This window comes from Narcine bancroftii, chromosome 7, assembly GCF_036971445.1.
Source record: "Narcine bancroftii isolate sNarBan1 chromosome 7, sNarBan1.hap1, whole genome shotgun sequence".
Classification (NCBI taxonomy): domain Eukaryota; kingdom Metazoa; phylum Chordata; class Chondrichthyes; order Torpediniformes; family Narcinidae; genus Narcine; species Narcine bancroftii.
In genome coordinates, this window is record NC_091475.1 from 29,327,448 (window position 1) to 29,348,838 (window position 21,391).

Consider the following 21,391-nt stretch of genomic DNA (forward strand, 5'->3'; position numbering starts at 1 on the left):
GTAACTATAGAGGCACGAGAGAAGAGCTGGCTAACATTGATGGGAGTGTGACCCTAGCAGGGAAGACTAGAGCAGCAAAGACAGAAGTTTCCAGGAATAATTTGGAAGAGGCAGGGTCATTTTATCCTAAAAAATAGAAGCATTCTAAACAGTGGATGAGACAACCATGGCTGACAAGGAAAGACAAAGACAGCATTAAAGTAAAAGAGAGGGCATACAATATTACAAAAATTACCAGGAACTATTGGTGGAGGGTCTTTATCACCTAAAATACCATTGATTAATCTTCTTTTGGTCTTTTCAAGAAATAATCAGTTTGTGGTGGCACACCACTAGGCAGGCGAACCGGCTCCACTTGTAATCCACGCGGCTGGGGGACCACGTGACGTCCAGGTGATGTCAGCGCCCCCCAGCACGGTTCTCAGCCAGGTCTGGGCTGGGAGTATAAGTACAGCCCAGCAGCCTGCAATAAATCAGTTCTGCTCACTGAGCTCAACCCGTCTGGTTGTGTGTTCTTTCAGTAGCAGTGTAGCTGCCACTACAATTGGTGACCCCAACTGGTTCAAACGTCTTTGAACCCATCATGAGCGAACCTGGGATCAGTGCTATAGCCGTCAAGCTGCCTGAATTCTGGGTTTAGGAGTCAGAGACCTGGTTCGGCTACACGGAGGCAAAGTTTCACCTCCACTAGATTTCATCCAACATGACCAAATTCTACCATGTGGTCGCCGCCCTGGACCAGGCCACTGCCAAACGCATGCTGCACCTCATTCAGCACCCACCCGCCGAAGAATATGTTTGTGTTAGAACTGATGCGTTGCTAGTTAGTTTTCTTTCATTAAATATACATTTTTATTTTTCAATTTGTATTTTTTCTCCTTTTTTGGGGGGTGGGAAGTCAGGTGGGAGAGAGAGGTTTTGGGATGGGTTGAAAACCATCATGTCTGTAAATCAATTTGTCTCTTTTTTTACAGATATTTTTTGTCTTTGATGTTGACTAAATAAACCCTGCTGCTTCTCTTCTAGGTCAATGCCCAGCTTCTCTGGGATGGGAATTTCATCCATCACTTTTACCTCAATGCTTTTTATTTTCCATCTCATTATAGAAGTGGTTTTAACAAAATTCCCTTCCATAACTATATCTCAGTGAATGTCTCTGCTCCCAACATATCCTGTGTGGATTCTAATTGGAATGTTACCTTCCATATTTGGAAACCATAATTGTTCACTCAAACTATTCAACATTCCTTGAATCCCTCCTCTTGCTACACCCTAAGGATTTAACTTCTGTCTCCACAGATTTATCCTGGTTCAGCAAGTATTTCTGGAAGCTTTTGTTTTGATTTTGGATTTTTAGCATCTCCAGATTTGTTTTTAATTTTCCATTACTGTTCATGTGCTGCATCCATACAACTGTAGTGGAGTGAAATTTCCACCAGGTGGAACAAGGTAATATACTGCCAGACAGTAAAATATAAACAGAAAGTGCTGGAAACACTCAGCAGATCAGGCAGCATCAGTGGAAGAGGAAATGGAATTCATGAACTTATCAGAACTCATGCGCACTTTATTGACCTTAAATAAAGGTAATAATTAAGAATACACAACGAGCTGAAGCCTTTGGTTTTTATTTCGTATTTCTAGCACCTGCCATTTTGTTTTTAAATTTCCTACCTGGCATTTCCCAGTCCATTGGGTAAAAACCTTTATATAAATTTTTAGCCTTATATTTTGCAGCTAATATAACAAAATACATTTCAACTATTTTAAATATAATCTAAACAATATAAATCCAAAAGATGTGGTGAGCACATCTGCACTGCTGGTGTCGTTCAGAGGCGTGAGGTTAGACACCAAGCATCCATGATAATCAATTTACTTCACACTTGAAGTATTTCTGATGAATGTAATGGATGGAGCGTTTCACAGCAGTTTCACACGATGTCTTGCTTGTTATTAGTTCAGGATAGTATTTTTGACAGAACAACTGCCATTGGGAAAAGATGGTGTTGAAGATCAGGGTGAAGTAGGAGTGTTTTTCTAAATAGTGATAAAGTAACATAGCAGTTCTATATACAGTAAACCCCTGGTATCTGGCACCTAAGAGGATTGGTAGACACCAGATAAGCTAGTTTTCTGACACAAATTTTATTTTCATTGTGTGATGACACTGTTTAATGGGTTTAATGTATCATATATGTTGAATGTTGAGTAGGTGGTGAGGGGGGTGAAGGAGGGAGGGAAGGGAGGGGGGAAAAGGGGAGAAAATGACACTGTATATTCAAGAGGGAAATTTTTGTATGTATTTTGGTCAGTATGGTTCATAGTGTGAAAAAAAAAGCTAGTTTTCCAGTTGCTTGAGCTTCACTCTTACAACTCATAATTAATGCACTTGTATTAAGAATAAACAGAATAAAAGAGAAAAATATTATACTGAACAAACTTCACTTGTGTGAATATATAAACCTTAAAGCATTTTACTTTATTTTCAGTCACATTCTTTGAAAGTATTTATCTGACACCGGTTCCTCCCCTTCCACAGAGACACTCAAAAGATGAAAAATAACATTATAGATAAATTACACCCCCCTCCCCCAAGTTTACAGATAAAACCTCTGACCAGGGCAGCTGACCAGGGCAGCTCTTACTAAGCATGGATAAGGAGACAGTTTAAAAAAGTCACTCCCAATGATGAGCAGCATCAACCAGCTCTTCATCATGGGTCATGCTATTTTATTAAAACACAACTTTATTCAAACAGCTGCAATGAGCAAAGCACGATCAAGGATCTCCATTGGCTGAATATTTTCTCCCATCTTTGCCAAAGGTTTATGTGTTACTTCAAAGAATATTTACTTTAACCATTCTAAATGTTTATTTATTTATCCTACTTGTTATTTATTTATTTATTTTCCTAGAAATTTTTTTTACCAATTGCTTGATTCCAGATAACAGGGGTTTTACTTTAAATTGAAAAACTGAAATTAAGAGTGTCTTATATTTGATGTATACTTACAGAATTGTAAAGAAATTGTATATTCAATTCCTGTGAAGCATAAGTTCTGCTTCTTTTGTAGTTGTTCTCATTTTAAATGAAGCATTTGACATTACAAACCCGGGGCTCAGATCTTGCAAACTGAAAAAGATAAAAAGAGTTGGACAAAGGACTCAATATAATATGTGGCACAGATATTACATCCAATCTTAACCTGCTTGTCATTCAAAATTTTAAAGTTTAAAAGGATGTACATGAGAAAGAGAAGGAATCTGATGCAAGTTGACATAATGGTTGAAAAGGAAACTCAAAAAAGAATTGCAAGATCAAGTAAAAAAAGATTTAAAAGAAGTAAGGGTGTGAAGTAACAAGGCCTGCCTTGTAGATGTATAAACAAAAAAATAAGAAGGAAATAGAGAGACCAATCACAGTGGGTTGAAAGAAGGCTCCAGATCTGTGGATGTAAATATATTCCTTTAGGAGTATGTACTACAAAAGCATGATGGCGTTGATGCTTGAATGTTGAAATAGGAACAGAAAATGCTTTAAATATTCATCCCATCAAACTACCTATGTGGAGAGAGAAAAAGAACCACTGAACATTACAGAACAGAAACAGGCTCCTTCAGCCCTTCTAGTCTGTGCTGAACCACTTTTTTTTGCCTAGTCCCACTGACCTGTACCCATTCCATAGCCCTCCATACCTCTCCCATCCATGTACCTGAACAAATCCTTCTCAGATGTTAAAATTGAGCTCGCATTCACCACTTCAGCTGCCAACTCAGTCCACTCTCCTACCACAAGAGAAATAAATAAAAATATGAGGAATGAACACTCCAAATGCAGCAGACAGGACATATAGAATGGAAACTGTTTTAAGAAGATAAAGAGAAAACTTACTCACAAAATCAGAAATATCAGTTTAAGCAAGTACTTGAAAGTTGTAGGAATGTAAAGATGCATATAATTAAACACTTGCAATGTGATGGTTTCTCCTCTGCTGGGATTGAAAAAAGTATAATTACTGGACAGCAATTTTGCAAGTTCAATAATGATCTGGGAATGGATGGTTTAATTACAATACTTCTCGGAACCAAGGAGATGTTTGAATATTCACTTCAGGAGGGTCAGAATTAAATTAACTCCATGCTGTTTTATTTACATGATTTATTATGTATGAAAGAAGGTTTGGCAATTCATACCTACTTTATTAGTCCCTAAATTCAGGTATTGCTTGATGGTCATCCATGCTGAGCGTAGATCTTTAGAAAGGTCACAGAAACTTTGAAGGTAAGATGGATGAGATTCTCTAAAATGGTTAGGGATGAGGGATTAGAATTTTGTGAGCTGAATGAAAGATTGGAGGCTGCACTCCAAGGACACCAAAAGGAGGGTTGAAGGATTTAACAGAACAACGAGGGAGATTATTTTCAAAGCCTGAAGGGATCATAAACAGAGAGCACATATTCAAAGTAACTGGCAAGAAAAATTGAGGTGACAAGAGGAAACCAATTTAACAGAAAGAAACAGGTTACACAGATGTATTCTAACTGGAAGAACTGAGGATGCTCTGCTAAGGACAGTGCAAAAGGTTTGATGGAACCATTTATTATTTCAAACCCCTTATGGTAGTGGACTCCTCATTCTCTGCAGGGTAGCCTATCCTTCATGCTTACCAATGCACATATAACATTGGTGTAGAGCAGGGGTGTCAAACTCAAATTCACGGAGGGCCAAAATTAAAAACTTGGACTAAGTTAAGGGCCGAACTAAATATTTATTGAAAATTTTCAACAACATCTGCATGTTTTCTCTTCTTTCAACATATGTAATGTTAAACTTTTTCTTATTAAAATAAATGTTTAATAATAGTTTTGGATAAACTCTTTCATTGTCATTGGCCCATTTCCTTTAGCGTCTGAAACCGTGCACATGACGAGTCAATGAGGGATGATTAAAGCAGTGGTCTTCAAACTTTTTCTTTCCACCCACAGACCACCTTAAGCAATCCCTTACTAATCACAGAGCACCAATGGCACAGGGACGCGAGTGGAAAGAAAAAGGTTGAGAACTGTTGTATTGTGTAACTCCACATCTGATTAGGTTAATTGTTAGGCAAGTGGTCATAGAAGGACCCCCCCCACCCCAAGAAAGGCTTAAATCACAGGAACAAAATAAGCTTCCGTCTCACTGCTCCCAATCTTACACACAGTCCTGATGTGGAATGTGGGGTCGCAGCTCCACGTTCACCTGAGTTCAGGTGCTGTCTGTGTGGAGTTTGTACGCTCTCCCCTTACGCTCTCCCCTTGTCTTGGACCAACAGGTCGGTCGCCTGTCGAAGGCACCCGAACCCCCCGTTGAAACACCGGTGTCCGGGGCGGTGTAGGAATTGGCTGAGAAGAGCGCGTTGCTCCCACCCCCCTCCCTTGGTTGGAGAGGGATTAAACTGCGGTCTCACGGCGCCGGGCTCGTCTCCAACAAAAGGAGCGGGAGGCAGGGTCCGCCATGCACGGAGTGAGGGGGAAGGCATCGCCAACGAGACGTTCGGTCCGGCGTCGCCGCTGAAGCGCAGACCCAGCGAGGATGGTCCCCAACAGCCGCATCTGTGTGTCCGGGAGCCGGGCGGGCTGAGTGCGGCGCTCCGATCCCCAGGATTCGGGACTCTGAGATCCCTCCACACCTCCGGTGTCTTCATTTTCACCTTCAGTGTGCATGCTTTATACTGGCGCGGCGGCCAGCGGGCCAACTCTAATATATATTTAATATGATCTTGCGGGCCAAATATAATTATATCGCGGGCCAGAGTTTGACATGTGTGGTGTAGAGGTATCCATTGTTATTCAGTTCTACTCTTTATTCAAAAGAAAATATAACAAAAAAAAAAGCATATACTGCCATCAATATCATCATGGTTCCTGTTTAACCTTCGTAACAATGGGAAACTTGTCCCTTGAGGAAAGTTTGGAGAGACTAGGTTGTATCCACAGTAGTTTGGAAGAGGGGAAGATGATCTGTTTGAAGCATACAATATTCTGGGGGCAGGGGCAGCTTGGCTGGGCAGATAAATGTGATGTTTCTTCTATTCTGATAAAGAAACTTGGGTTCTTTTGTATTATATTTTATCAACACACAACCTCGTGGGAGACATCCATTTTGTGCATCTAACCCAAAGTAGGACATTCCATCTCTGACACCCTCTAGTGGTCAGGAGGATCACCAATTCTAAATCAACACACCCCTTTCCTTAAGATGTTCAATCTAGCAACATTATATGGTAGTACAGTATTAAATTTAAAGTTAAGCACAAACATAAAATGATTGTTTTGATCATGTTTATACTTAGGTGTGCAGTTCTTTTTTAGAGATTCAGGCTGTCAGATGCTTTGATATCGCATGTGGATCTTCTCAACCCAGATGCATGTGTCAGCTCCACTGATCCACTACTGTCTAGCACTGGTGGTGCTTCCTCGATTGCTGTGCAGGCTGGATCTTCTGCAATTCTCTGTTCTTGCAGTGTAATTTACATTTCCAGAAGGCTCTTTTCATTTGTCCTCATTATTTGACCATCCTCTGTTCTGACAGTGTAGGATCTTGGATTTACTTCCTCCTGAACAGTGGCCGCCTTGTCCCAGGTGTTGGAATCTCCGAGTCTCACAGTGTCATGTTGTGCCAGTGGCCCCAAACTTCTTGCTGACTTGTCAGTTTGCTTTTTGTCTCATTTATAGATGCTTTTGTTTTGGTTTGACATCTCTGTTCTTGTTTGAGTCTGCAGAGTAGGGAAGTGTGATGCAGAGTCTAAGTTCCATCAGGAGCTCAGCGGATGACATGCTATGTTCAAGTGGTGAAGCTCGGTAATTCAAGAGAGCTAGATAAAGATCTGAGCCATTGTCTTGTGCTTTCTTGAGCAGCTGTTTAACTACATGAATTCCTTTCTCTGCTTTACCGTTTGACTGGGGTTGCAGAAGACTTGAATTTACATGGAAAAAAAATCATACTCTTCTGCAAAGTTCTGGAATTTTCTACAACTGTCCATTGTCATTATAGACGATTTGAGGAATTCCATATCTTGTAATGATAGACTTCTTTTATCTGATCACGCAGGCAGCAGACACATTGTTAAGCAGCGCCATCTCAGGACAGTTCAATAGATAGTCAATAACCAGCAGGTAATTCTTTCCATCCAGGTATAACAGATCAGTCCCAAATTTCTGCCATGGCTCCTCTGGTCAGTCAGTTATGGTCATGGGTTCTTTTGGATGCTTTGCATGATGTTCGACAGGTCTCACAGCTTGAAACCATCCTGCCAATGTCAGCATTTATCCCTGGCCAATAAACAGAAGTTCTGGCCCTCCTCTTGCATTTTCCATTCCAAGGTTCCCCTCATGCACCCTTTTCAGCATCTCTTGTCGCAGTGAATGAGGAATGATAATTCTGGTGTGTCTGTTTAGAAGCCCATTGACAACACTCAGCTCAACTCTGTGTTGTAGTATTGCTGACATTCACCTCTAGGCCATCCTTCATTCAGATTCTTGAGGAGCTTCTGTAGAACTATTGTCCTTTTTGGTTTCAGCTGCGATCTGCTTGGATTTCAGGTGAGATACGGGAAGAGATTCAGTGATCAAGTTCACATGCAGATTCACATCTGTCTCTTTGGAACTCTTATTGTGTGCTTTCCTCTGCATTGTTGCCCTGGACAGTGCATGAGCCAGCACAATAAGTTTCCCTCGTGTGTACACCAATTCCAAGTCATAACACTGTAACTTGATCATCAGTCTGGATTTGTGGCAACATCTCACTGAGGCTTTTCTTGATTATGGCTATTAATGGCTTGTGGTCGGTCTCTGCCACAAATGTTGGTCAACCATACACATAGCTATGGAATTTCTCGAGTCCATAGACACTCTTACTCTATCTGCGCATATCAACATTCAGATGTGATCATCATCCATGATGAATATGCAACTGGCCTCCAATCTTCTCCCACAACCTGAAGTATTACACCATCTTTTGAAATGTACATAGATATTTTCATCCTTCTGGGTCAAAGAATGTCAAAAGTACTGGTTCTGTAGTTAGAATGATTTTCAGTCATCCCCATTCTTCCCCATGATTGGCCATCCACTTGAATTCATATTTGTCATGTAACAACTCCCTCAGGAACATTGTTTTTGAAAACAGGATTGGTATGAATTTACCAATGAAATTGTTAATGCCCAGCACTCTCAATGTACCCTTTATGTCCATGGATTTGGGCATCTTTAGAATTGCTTTCACCTTGCTCTTGTCTGGTTTCACACCTGCCCCTGACAGCTCATCTCCCAGAAAGGTGATTTTCTTCACACCAAGGTGACATTTTCCTCTGTTTAGCTTTAATCCACACTTCTGAATGCTTGTGTAGACTTTGATGAGCCTCTCGTTGTGTAGCTCCTTCATGGATCCACATAGGATCATGTCATCCATGTACATACATACCCCATTTATGCCTTCTATGATGTGCTACAGTGTCCTGTAGAATACTTCAGGAGCTAAGGATATTAAACCGAAGTATTGGCCAAATGGTGTAATGAATGTACATATTTTGTGCTAACTTCACACAGTTTAAATGCCACATTGTTTACAATTGAATGTCTCTCCATCTTTTTGATGTTTCCTATGTCTTCCTCGCTGTTTACATGTGCGTCCAAACAGTGTGGCTATGATTATGCCTTTGTTTTAACCGGCCCTTGCACTCTCACTGAATTCTTTCACGTGTTGCAGAACTAATTCACTGGCGTGGCAATATCTTCGCAGCGCCAGCTAAAATAAGCTTCGTCTCTCATAGCAACCTTTCTCTCACTTTCTTGTTAATAATTCCAAACATAATTTGATCACAGATTATTGAATCTTGCAACAATCCCAAATTTCATGTTCTTGCCTTCAATTTCAAGTCCATTAATAAAGTATAAAAACTCACTGCCTTCAGCTGTGTGCGTGAGCAAAACACATACCTCTTGAATGTTTCATTTTCCTTTGGTGAGCAGTGTCTATTCAACATCTCAATACTTTGTTGAACTTGCCTTGCACTCATGGATGACATTCCCAGTCCAATTTTCAACATCAGGCAGCTTTATACTTTCTATGTCTTCTGCTGATACCCACTGATACTCCATTCTTGGCACAATGTGATGTTTCTTCTATTGTGATAAAGAAACTTGGACTCTTTTGTATTACTTATATTTTATTATTAACTCTTGACTTGTAGGACACATCCATTTTGTGCATCTAACCCAAGGTGGGACATTCCATCTCTGACACCCTCAAGTGGTCAGGAAGATCACCAACTCCAAATCACCACAGTAAGGGAGAGGACATTTCCTGCGAGGCAGAATATATATGTTAGAGATAAAGCCAACTTTTTTCTCAATGTCATAAGCTTTGGAACTCAATTCCTCAATTCTATAAAAGCAGTGTCCTTGAATATTTTAAGACCCAGGTGGAAAGTGCTTAGGTTGGAGTATGGTGTTGACATTATAAACAGAATATCTATGATCCTATTGTACAGAAGAGACATCTTGAAAGGGCAAGTGGTCTACACATATCCAAGACGGACACTAAGTTCGAAGCAGAATTGAGATATTTAATGTCACTGGAGCTCTAAGTTCTCTGCTCAGTTACCTTGGTAACTACCAGACTGAGGTTCCCAAAACAATTTATTTTGAGTCTTTACAGTCAGATCTAACAAGACAATGTCAGAATAAGGAATATGGAAGATGGCAAGGCTTTGTTTCTCTTCTGAAAGGTATAGACCCCGAACTGGCTGTGACCTGGCTTCTCAAAGAATGAATAGTCCCTGCATTAACAAAAAGAGTAATACACCACTGAATTCATTTGTTTTCTGATACATCCTTGCATTTTCAACTAAAGCAGCATTCTGTATCACATAACCAGACAGATGGTGCACAATGTTTGAAATCCAAAACTATTCTATAGTTTCAAATACATGATAGAATCTGTAAATATGAAATATAACAATTTTAGAACAGTTCAACATAAAAAGAGACAATCATCCCCTCAGGACTGGGTTGACCTTTTCAATTCAATTTCTCCATTCATTTTTACATATTCCTGTTACTTCTCCTTTAAGCAGTTATCTAATTTTCTTTTGGACATCAATTGAATCCATATTCACCACCCTATTCAAATCATAACTCTAAAACATGCCTTTCTCTCATAACACCCACCTTCAAAGTTCAGATTTATTGTCTGAGTACAGACATGACATCACATATAACCCTGAGATTCTTTTTCCTGTGTGCCAGGCAAAATTTCTATTTATCGGTAGTGCAAAAATCTCTACTCTTGAGAAGTAGACAAGAGAGAAAGGTAAACAAAGAAGAAAATGTTCAGTAATAAAAAATGTATTAAGGAAGAGTCTTTAAACGAGTTTCTGATTGAGTTTGTTTTGGTAGAGCAGTAGCTCCTGAACCTGGTAGCCAAGTCTTGTGTCACCTATACCTCTTCCTGATGACATCAATAAGAATGAAGCATGTCCTGGGTGGTGTACACCCTTGATGATTGCTGCTGCTCTCCAATGGCAGTTATCAATGTAGATTTTATCGATGGTGAGGAGAGCTTTTCTAGTGATGTACTAGGCTGAGTCCACTACCTTTTCCAGTGCTTTCCACTGAGAGGTTTAGTGGCTGCAAACCAGACTGTGATGCAGCTGGTCAGCACATTTTCCACTACACAGCTGTGGAAATTTGGCAAGCTTTTCAAGGTCATACCAAACCTCCGCAAACTCCTGAGGAAGTGGAGGCGTTGACATGCTTTCTTCACAATGATATTAGTGTGTTGAACTGAGGAAAGGTACTCCAAGATTGAGACTCCCAAGAATTTAAATTTGCTCACCCTCTCCACCTCTAATTCCTCAATAATCACTGGATCGTCTACCTCTGGTTTTCCCTTTCTAAAGTCCACAATCAGCTCTTTGGTTTTGGTGGCATTGAGTCCAAGGTTTGAAGTTAATACACCATTCAGCTAGGTTTTCAATCTCCCTCCTGTCTGGTGACTCATTGCCCCTTTTTATACCACCCACTACCATGGGATCATCAGCAAGTTTGTAGATGGTGTTGTTGTCATACAGAGCCACACAGACAAATGTGTTAAGTGAGTAGAGCAAGGGGCTAAGTACATAGCTCTGTGTGGGGCTCTGGTACTGAGGGAGATCTTCTGTCAGTTGCTTTAACTCTGTGATCTCTGTTTATTAACCCTTTAGCAAATGAAGATAATCCCTTTCCACCTGCTTTTACGCTTCATTATTTTAAAAACTGTATTTATTTTCCGTGTCTCAAACAGAGCAGCTTCAGCTCCTCCAGTCAACCATACAATTATAATCATCCATGCCTGGAACCACCCTAGCAAATCTCATTTATCCCCTCTCCAAAGTATTCATTTTTTCTGAGACTAGTAAAAGTTCTATCTCAGGTCAAACTTGTGTTCAGCAGGATTTCTGGCTTTTGCGCCACATACCTCTATTTAAAAAGCCCAGACTTTCTTATACTTGTCCTAACATCTTCAAAGATTTATTTACATTCTTGAGTATCTTAGTTCTTGCACGCTCAATAAAAGTGACTATTTTCTTAAACTGCCTCTCCCTATTTCTTACCAATATATATCACCTCACACATAATGCAAAGAAATTGATCTGCCATGTATACACTTTTTTTACCACAATGTCTCAACAGGATATTGGAAGGGGAACAGACGAAACTTTTACTATTTATTCACTGAGATTATGATAGATTTGTACCTCCTCGATTTATTTATAATTCTCAACATCTCTTAACACCTTGAGTCAGCAATGTCCAATATGAACCCTTTATTAACTGTTTGAGCCCTAGATCATTTTTGTTGAAAATTGCATTTTACCTCCCTCTCAAATAGGCAAATGATAATTTTATGATTATGTCTTGCGAATCAGAGAAATTGTTTCCTTGACTACACCAAATACATGCCCTAGGTTTATTTTAAAAGAGGTGACCACAAATATTGACTTTAGAAAGGTCTTTGATAAGGTCCATCATGTAAAACTAGTCTAGAAGGTCATGTCACATGTGATCCAAGGTGAACTGGTTACAGAAATGGCTTTATGGTAGGAGTTAGTCGGTATTAATAGAGGGTTGTTGTTCAGATTGGAGGCCTATGGCCATTGGTGTAATGCAGAGATCAGTGCTTAGTAACACTGTTGTTTGTCATCTATATTAAAGATTTGGATGACAAAGCACTAAGCATGGTTAGCAAGTTTATGGATGACAGCAAAGTTGGTGGGATAGAGGACAGTGAAGAAGTAATCTGAGATTACAACAGAACCTAGATGAACAGGGAAAATAAACCAAGAAATGGCAGATGGAATTTCACTCATACAAATGCAAGATGATGGACTTTGCTAGGTTAAACCAGGGCAGGTTTTGCAAAGTCATGGTAGGACACAGAAGAGTATTGTGGATCAGAGAGACTTCAGAACAGAGGTACATACAATTCCCTCCATAACGTTTAGGACAAAAACACGTTTTTTTCTCCTTTATTTGCCCCTGTCCTCCACAGTTTTCAATATGTAATCAAACAATTCAAATGTAATTAAAATTCACATTCCATATTTTATTCAAGGTTATTTGTAGACATTTTGGTATGACCATGTAGAAATTACAACAGTTTTAATACATAGTCCCCTCATTTCAGGGCATCATAATATTTGGGACATTGGGCTTCACTTCACAGGAGTTTGTGATTACTCAGGTATATTTAATTGCTTAATTGGTGCTGGTACAAGAGAGCTAGGCTTGTTTCTAACCTTTTGATCACCTTTGGAGTCTGTAGTTTCCATTTTTCAACATGAGATCACAGTTGTGTCAGTGAAAGTCAAAGAAGTTATTATGAAACTGAAAAACAAGAACATTAAGAGACATCACTCAAACCTTAGGATTACCAAAATCAACTGTTTGGAACATCATTAAGAAGGAAGGGTGTACTGGTGAACTCAGAAATCACAAAGGGACTGGTATTCCAAGGAAGGCTCCTTGAAAGAAGAATTCTCATCATAATGAAGAAAAATCTCCAAATGTATGTCTGATGGATCAGAAATATTCTTCAGGAGGCAGGTGTGGATATGACAATGACTACTGGCTGCAGAAGACTTCATGAAGAGAAATACAGAGGCTACACTGCAAGATGGCAAAGTTGATATGCTCTGGATCTTGGGCAGTTCCTTTACCCCTCCACACTTTTCTCTTGTCATTACTCTGACACAGGTTCTTCTTGGTCTCATCTGTCCACAGGACCTTTCTCCAGAATTATGTAGGCTCTTTTAAATACTTCTTTGGATGATGTCTCAAACTGTTTCACTCTTGTTTTTCAGCCTCATAATGGTTTCTTTTGACTTTCATTGGAACAACTCTGGTCCTCATGCTGAAAAATGGCAACTCCAAAAGCGATCTAAAGCTTAGAACCAAACCAAGCTCTCTTACACACCTGCACCAATGAAGCAATTGAATATGCCTAAGTATTCAGACACATCTGTGAAGTCAAATGTCCCAAATATTATGGTTCCCTGAAATGAGGAGACTATATACTGTATAAAAAGTGCTGCAATTTCTACATGGTTAAACCAAAATGTATAGAAATAATCTTGAATAAAATCTGGAGTGTGCACTTTAATTACATGTGAATTACTTGATTGCAATTTTAAATCTGTGGCAAATAAAGAAAAAAAAAGTGTCCCCAACATTCTGGAGGGTATTGTAGTTCATGGAAGTTAGACAGGGTTGTGAAGAAATCATTTGGCATAGGTCTTCATTGGTCAGGGCATGGAGTCCAGAAGTTGGGACATCACGTTACAGCTGTGCAAGGCATTGATGGCACCACATTTGGAGTATTGTGCACAGTTCTAGTTGCTCAGCAATAAGATCAATGTCAATGACTTGAAAAGGCAGCAGAAAAGTTTCATGGGAAGATTATCAGGAGTGGTGAATTTCAGTGATAAGGAGAAGCTGGATAAACTGAAACTTTTCTCCTTGAGGGTAGGAGGCTGAGGGATGAGGGAGACATAGTGGTTTATAAAATCATGAGGAGTTTAGATAAGGTAAATAGACATTGTGTTTTTCCCAGGGTAGGGCAGAGGAGCCTAAAAAATAAGGCAAGTGGGTAAGATTTAAAAAGGGGCACTCAGTGGGTGGTAGGAATGTAGAATGAGCTGTGATGCAAGTGGTTGAGGCAGGGACTCATGTGCATAGGAATGGTTTAGAGCAGGGGTGTCAAACTCAAATTCACGAAGGGCCAAAATTAAAAACTTGGACTAAGTCGAGGGCCGAACTAAATGTTTATTGAAAATTTTCAACAACATCTGCATGTTTTCTCTTCTTTCATCATATGTAATGTTAAACTTTAGGATATAACTTTAGGAGGATAATGTTACAGGTCAGGAGTAGGTAGCTCAACCTTTGCTTAACCTGAGGGAAACATATTTGGTCCCTGTGGAGATGTAGTCAGCATTCACAGGCTGTGTCCATTTTGGCCTGCATCAGGACTCAGCATTTCCTGCTCACTCCTCAGGCTCTAGGCCTCTATTCACCCTCGACCCACCATCCCTCTACCTGACCTGTCCTTTACCCAACCTCTACTCACCCCTCACTCCACTCGCTCTGCCTCTACCCATCCCATTCTATACACGCCCCTCTACTGCCTCTCCCCTCAACCTGTTCCTCCCTCTACCCGTCTCTCACCCTCTAATCACCCCTCCCCTACTCGCCCTGCCCCTCCCCTTTTACCTCTTCCCTATCCACCCCTCCTTCTACTCATCCCTCCCTCTAACTGCCCCTTGCACCACCATAACTTCCCCTGCCCATTACTCCTCAGCTACACCCTCTGCCCACCCCTGCTTACCCACCCACTCAGGCCCAGCGCGCTGCCGATCAGCCTTTGCGGAACAGCGGGGGCCGTGCACAGCCTGCCATGTCCGTCACGCCGACAGGAAATCACAGGCGCTCGCCAATCCGCCACACCGCTCGACAGGTGGGAGAAGTGACTGGTTGTGCGGGGAGCATTCCAACTGGCTTGCCGGCTGATGACATCGACAGACTTCTCGTGTTACAATTTTGTTTTCCCCGTTCTCAAAGTTTGCACGGTCAACCTGCAACACTCTTGCTCCTTCCGCGTCCCGTGGATCTGATGCCCGGGTGTTGTTAGGATTCCCAGCAGAAGGTTTGTGGAACTTTACCATTCTGGATTCCTTTTTGAGAATATTCTGGCCATCTTTTAAGGGGGGTGGTTTTAGGGGGGAGGGGATAGTTAGGGGGTGGGGAAGGATGTGCAATGAAGTGGGAGGATGGTGGGGGTGACATTACCAAAAAACAGCATCGGCTCTCGCTGCAGGGCGGGCCACCTCTAATACATTTTTGAAATGATCTTGCGGGGCCAGAGTTTGACATGTGTGGTTTCGAGGGATGTGGACTAAAGACAGTTAAATGAAGACAATTCTGCTGGAATGAACAAGTTGGACTGCAGGGCCTGCTTTGGTGCTACATAACTCTATGGCTCTATACTTAAACACCCAAATTTAATCGCCACTTTGGCCTCTAAAATCAACGTTTTATCAGCCACATGTTCAGTTTCTACTAAGGATTTTTAAATATTACAGCCAATGCATGACAAGTTCATTGTCTTTCTTTAATACCTGCAGAGAAACAACAGTTCCTGGATACTTTGTGAATTTCCAAAATTACCTCAATCACAATATTTTTACTTGGACTGAATTAACCTTACTTTTTCTCTTGACATTTTCAAGATCTCTTATAGCTCCAATATTTTGTCATCATTCTCCATGCCTTGGCAACCTACAAAGAAGGAAATACTGATTTAACAAGTTTCCTAAACCATTATTTCTTATTAATTATAAGTTTGTGCACCTATGTTTAGTCAGCTCAGTTCCCAGTTATTATTCACTTTTAAAGTATTTATTGAATCTTTTGTTGTCAACTTTGCTAAACCCTCCAAGGTGCTTTTGATGTTCTTTATGTTTCTCTCATTACTTCCCTTTCATCCTATTTTACTATTTTTATAACAGTCTACTGACTCAAGATTCCACTCGGCTTTTCATTCAGCTTGAAAATGTCCCTTAACCTATTTGTTCATATGGTCAGTTAAGTGCACAAGTGGAGCACAGTGAACAGTCTTGGCTGAAGTTGCCATGGACACCTGGGAAGCAGTATGGAAATAAGGAATGGGGGTTTGCTATGAGTGGAATGTTAGCTGCCCTTTAGTAGACAGAATGTCCACTGCAAGATTATGATGCAACAGTGCAAGGCACTGAGATTCATATGCTGCCATCAGATCACACATTCTAACCTGAAACATTCAACTGGGAGGCTTCTGGGTGTAACAAATCATGGCAGTAAAATAAAATGTGACATCTAGGGAGGCAGCACTGATATTGCCTCCAATGTATCAAAAAGAAGGAACATTTCAGCAATGGGTTTCATTCCATTCAGCAATTTAGAGGGCAGAATAAGAACGTAAGAACATTAGAGATAGGAGCAAGTGTAGACCATCTGGCCCATAAAACCTGCTGCGCCATTCAATTAGAACATGGCTGAGCTGATGATAGGCTTATCTCCACCTATCTTCCTTTTCCCCATATCCCTTAATTCCCTTACTTTGTAAAGATCTACCCAACGTTTGACTTAAATATACTTACTGAGTTAGACTCCATTGCTTCAATGGGTAGTGAATTCCACAGATTCACCACCTCTGGGAAAAGCAGTTCCTCCTCATCTCCTTCCAAATTCCACTACCTTGAATCTTGATGCTATGTACTCTAGTTCCGATCTTCCCCCTACCAATGAAAACAACAAGCCTGAAGTCAGTTATGTATTTTTACCTTTGCTATATAAATGACATGTTTGATCTGTTGAGTTTCTCCAGCTTTCTGTTTTTACTTTAAATAACTTACCTATCTAAATCTTATCTATGTCTTTCAGAAGTTTATATATGTTTCTATAAGATGATCTCTCATTCTTCTAAATTCCAGTGAGTGCAGGGCCAGACAACTCAATCTCTCCTCATAGGCGAATCTTCTTATCTCTGGAATTAACCCGGTGAACCTCCTTTGCACTGCTTCCAAAACCAGTTCATCCTTGCTCAAGAAGGGGACTAGAACTGCACGCAGTACTCCAGATGTGGTTTCACCAGTACCTTGTACAGTTACATAATAACCTCCCTGCTCTGAAATTCAATTCCTTTAGCAATGAAGGCCAACATTCCATTTACTTTCTTGATAGCCTGCTATCAACCTTTGGTAATTCATGCACAAGCACTCCCAAGTGCTTCTGCATGTCAGCATGCTGCAATCACTTGCCATTTAAATAATATTCTGATCTTCCATTTTTCCTTCCAAAGTGGATAGCCATTTTACCAACCCTGAATGATTAAAGCCTTCTGCAAGAAATTTTGCTGAAAACAATTGTAAAATTTGTGAAAATTACATGCCCCCTCCACCACCAAACCAACTTAATAATATAATTTTTTTGCAATGCATTCCCTTTACTATGTTGTTTCGCTCATAATCACCATTTACAAGTATTATAACTTGAAAATGCAATGAAGAGCCCAATTATTCAGGTGGGTTAAATAGACAAAATTTTTGAGAACTTCAATGAGGTTGGTTGCACAAATCTATCAGGAAGCAATGGTATGAACTAACATAGGTGAAAAAATAATTATTTTATCTGGTCTTATGCAATGGTGGTCAAGTATGTATCAAAGTCAAAACAAGGATACATTGTAACACTCCAACAATCTCTTCCCTTATTTCCTTAGTAACCTGGGGTATATCTCATTTGCCCCCAGGGACTTATCTATCCTGATGTTTTTCAGAAGCTCTGGCATTACCTCTTTCTTAACCTCAACATTCTCCCACAGATTAGCCTGTTGTACACTGACCTCACATTTGTCAAGGGGTCTGTATTGGAGGATTTAAACCATGTTTCCTCCTTTGTCCTTGAGCAGTCCTATCCTCACTCTAGTCATTCTCCTGTTCTTCACGTACATGTAGAATGCCTTTGGGGTTTGTTTAATTGTACTTGCCAAGGCCCGCTTCTATCTCTCCACAGTCCCTTGTTCCTATCTGACAACTTCATAATTCTCAAGATGACTTTTATCTCGAGATCTCTGCCTGCTTTTTTGCTTCCTAATCCTTACATACGTTCACTTCTTCTTCGATTAAATATTCCACCTCTTGTCAACCCACGGCTCCTTTACCCTTCCATTCTTTCCTTATTTCAGTGGGAGAAAAACTATCCGTAACCCCATGCGAGTGGTTCGTAAACAAGCTCCACATTTCTGTTGTGTATTTTACTTGACAGCAATAGCTCCCAATTAAGGCTCCCAAGTTCCTGCCTTATACCTCTGTTATAATCCATTCCCCATTGCCATGGCATCACTAAAGGTTAGGGAGTGGTGGTCACCATCTCCAAGGTAAAAACACAATGCTCGAGAAACTCTGCAGATCAAACAGTGTACTTTAACATAATCAACATTTTGGGCTTGAGCCCTTCATCAAGGTATCTTTGACCTGCTGAGTTTCTCCACCATTGCATTTTTACTTCAATCACGGTGTCTGCAGACCTTCGTGTTTTACTACTACCTGTATTTCTAAGGTGCGTCTGTTGATGAGCCACCTGATCAGGTTCATGGTCAAGAACTAGATCCAGGATAGTTTCTCCTGTAATTAGCTTATCCATGCACGATGTCAGGAATGCTTTTTGATCATTCCCAACAAATTCTTCTCTATCCAAACTCTTGCATTAAGGAGGTTCCAAGTTGTTAATGAGAAATATCAGCTGTTGTGACACTACTATTCAGGAGGAAAAAAAGACATGCTTCATGAAAATTTGTGAGTGAATCACCTCATAACTGGCAGATGATTTTTAATTTGGATTCACAGGGCACAACATGTGATCAGCAGGCTATTTCTCTGCAACCATCCCACAGACTTTAACACAAACCATTGACACAGAGCTCCTTCTGAACCACATTAAAAACAAAAAAGGACAATGCAGCACTCATGCTGATGTAATTAAGTGCTCATCTATGTAACATCTTAAAAGCAGATCTTATTGATTGTTTCACTCCTTTGTAAATTTGGCACATGGTACAGGAGAAAATAATAAACCTTTGACAACTGCTGATCTCTGGAAAAAAAACACTGGATAATTTTTTTCTTGTAAAGATGATTATATAATTGGTGTGCATGATAACCATTATAGCATTATGCTATTACAAGATTCCTTCCACTACAAGCTAAAAGGATGCTAAATTTCAGCTGGCAGCCAGCCAAGGCATTTCACCAGACAACAATGAGCATAAAACTACTGCTCAGGAACAGGTTCTTCAGCCTACGATTTATGCACCAACCATGTTGCAATCTAACTAATTCCATCTGCCTTCATGTGGTCTCTATTGTCTATTCCCTGCCTGTTTATGTGTCAATATAAATGCCTCTTTAGCATTGGTATGGACGGCTTCCACCACTTCCTATAGCAGCACTTCCTATGAGGCAACTACCACTCTCTGTGTAAAAGACCTTGCCTCACAAGTATTCTTTGAATGTATGCCTTCTGGTATTTGACAACTCCACCATTGGAAAAAGACCATCTACCCTACCCATGCCATTCATAATTTTATGTACTATTACTTCACCCCTCAGCCTCTAACACTCCAGAGAAAACAAAATAAAGTTTTCATATATACGTCATTGTTGTTTAAAAATGCACATAATGGATGGAAGTTATTGACATTGGAGAAGTTAGACACCAAATTTCTGATGATTGATTCCTCAAGGGTTTGAAAGGGAGCTCATACTTCCTTGGTTGTTAAAGAAGCAACAAGCAGCCAAAGGAGACATTGGTTGACCTAGCTCAGGCAACAGTGGTTGTATTCTTAGAAAACAATCTTTATTGCAATTTTATATAACACAAAGCCATGTCATCTGCACATGCTTCAAGGAATGCAAGTTGGAAAAAAAAATTATTCGCCTTTCTTTCCGCAAGAGTGAAATTTATTCTGCATCTCAATTTTTTGGGTCATGATTTTTGAATTTCTTAACGGGTGAATTTCCACCACCCAAACAACTAGAATGTGGGGGTTAACCTGACTATGGAAATGCACAGTGCCGCAACATTTAATGAAATTGAGTAAAATCCTGATTTTAACTCCATGTAACCCTGGTTAGGCAGAAGCGTCAGCTGACATGAAACTAATCATACTCAACCTTTTTCAGCTATTCCATCACTCCTCCAACATCACCCCCACCCCCATCCCAGGACTCCATTCAAAATTTAAAGGCTGTTTTCCCTGTGAAGCAGTCAAGTTTTGGTTTCTTCCATACTTCTCTCCTACCAACTACACAAAATACATTTTTTTTAAAAATTTGTGAGGTGAAAACAAGGCAAATGGCTGCACTAAACTATCCCCTTTGGCAGAGAGGAATTTGGAACTCTGTTAAACCAAAACTGAGTGAAGCAGCAGCTGGCCATAGGCACGAGTACAAAATCAGGTGGCTAGAGGCTACTGCTTTAATATGGAAGAAGTTGTTGAAAGACAAGGCAGGAACTTAGTTTAGATGAAGGGTTAGATATTAAAGCAGAAGAGGCTGAAACCTCTTTTTTTTTGGCCTAAGAGCAACATTCACACCATTCCCAATCCCCGAGGAATGATTTGTCACTTTGATTCCCTTCTCTTCAGGTTGGTCTACAAATAAAATTGCAAACAGAGTTTGTTCTGCATTTTGTTAAAAAGCACAAAGAAGGTTGAAATATTGTGGCATGTTTTGCTAGTGGCTTTATATTAAATAAAATATTTTTTAAAAGTAAACACAAAGCAAACATGGTTAAATTTGCTCCTTTAAAGGCATTTACTGTTATTTTCCAAATATAAACAATTATTATAACACAAAATAGGTATGGTGGCTATGAAAATTCAGACTGATTATGATACACTACAAAGAGTTCTGCACCTTCAAATATGGCATAATCAGAAAATAGACAAGGTCAGAATCTTTTATCTCCAGAGAGCCTTTTCCCTTCCTGTAGTGGTGGTCATTTTTGCCCAGAGTCAGTCAGTGGTAGAATTGCTGCTCGACTTCCAACAGTTCTCTCTGATGGATCAGCCTACCCTGTAACCATAGCAACACAGATGACATCAGAATCAGGACTGAATCACACAATGTGCCATCCACACTAATGAGATGCAACTACAGCAGATTTTCCTTTACATCACAGCATTTAGTTTGTTGTTTATGTTACATTCTTGTCACAGGCTAATGTTATCTGAATACTTGCCAGCTAGAACATCTTCTAAGGACAATGG

At 40.2% G+C, this 21,391-nt stretch overlaps 1 long non-coding RNA gene across 1 annotated transcript; it reads right to left on the bottom strand.

Annotated features, from left to right (window-relative positions):
* Positions 1–9,185: 9,185 nt before the first annotated feature.
* On the bottom strand, positions 9,186–21,187 carry LOC138739823 (uncharacterized). Its single transcript, XR_011342459.1, has 4 exons — positions 21,039–21,187; positions 16,722–16,859; positions 15,791–15,861; positions 9,186–9,349 (listed from the first exon to the last, which is right to left on the bottom strand). It is a non-coding gene; the product is annotated as an uncharacterized lncRNA (long non-coding RNA).
* Positions 21,188–21,391: the final 204 nt, after the last annotated feature.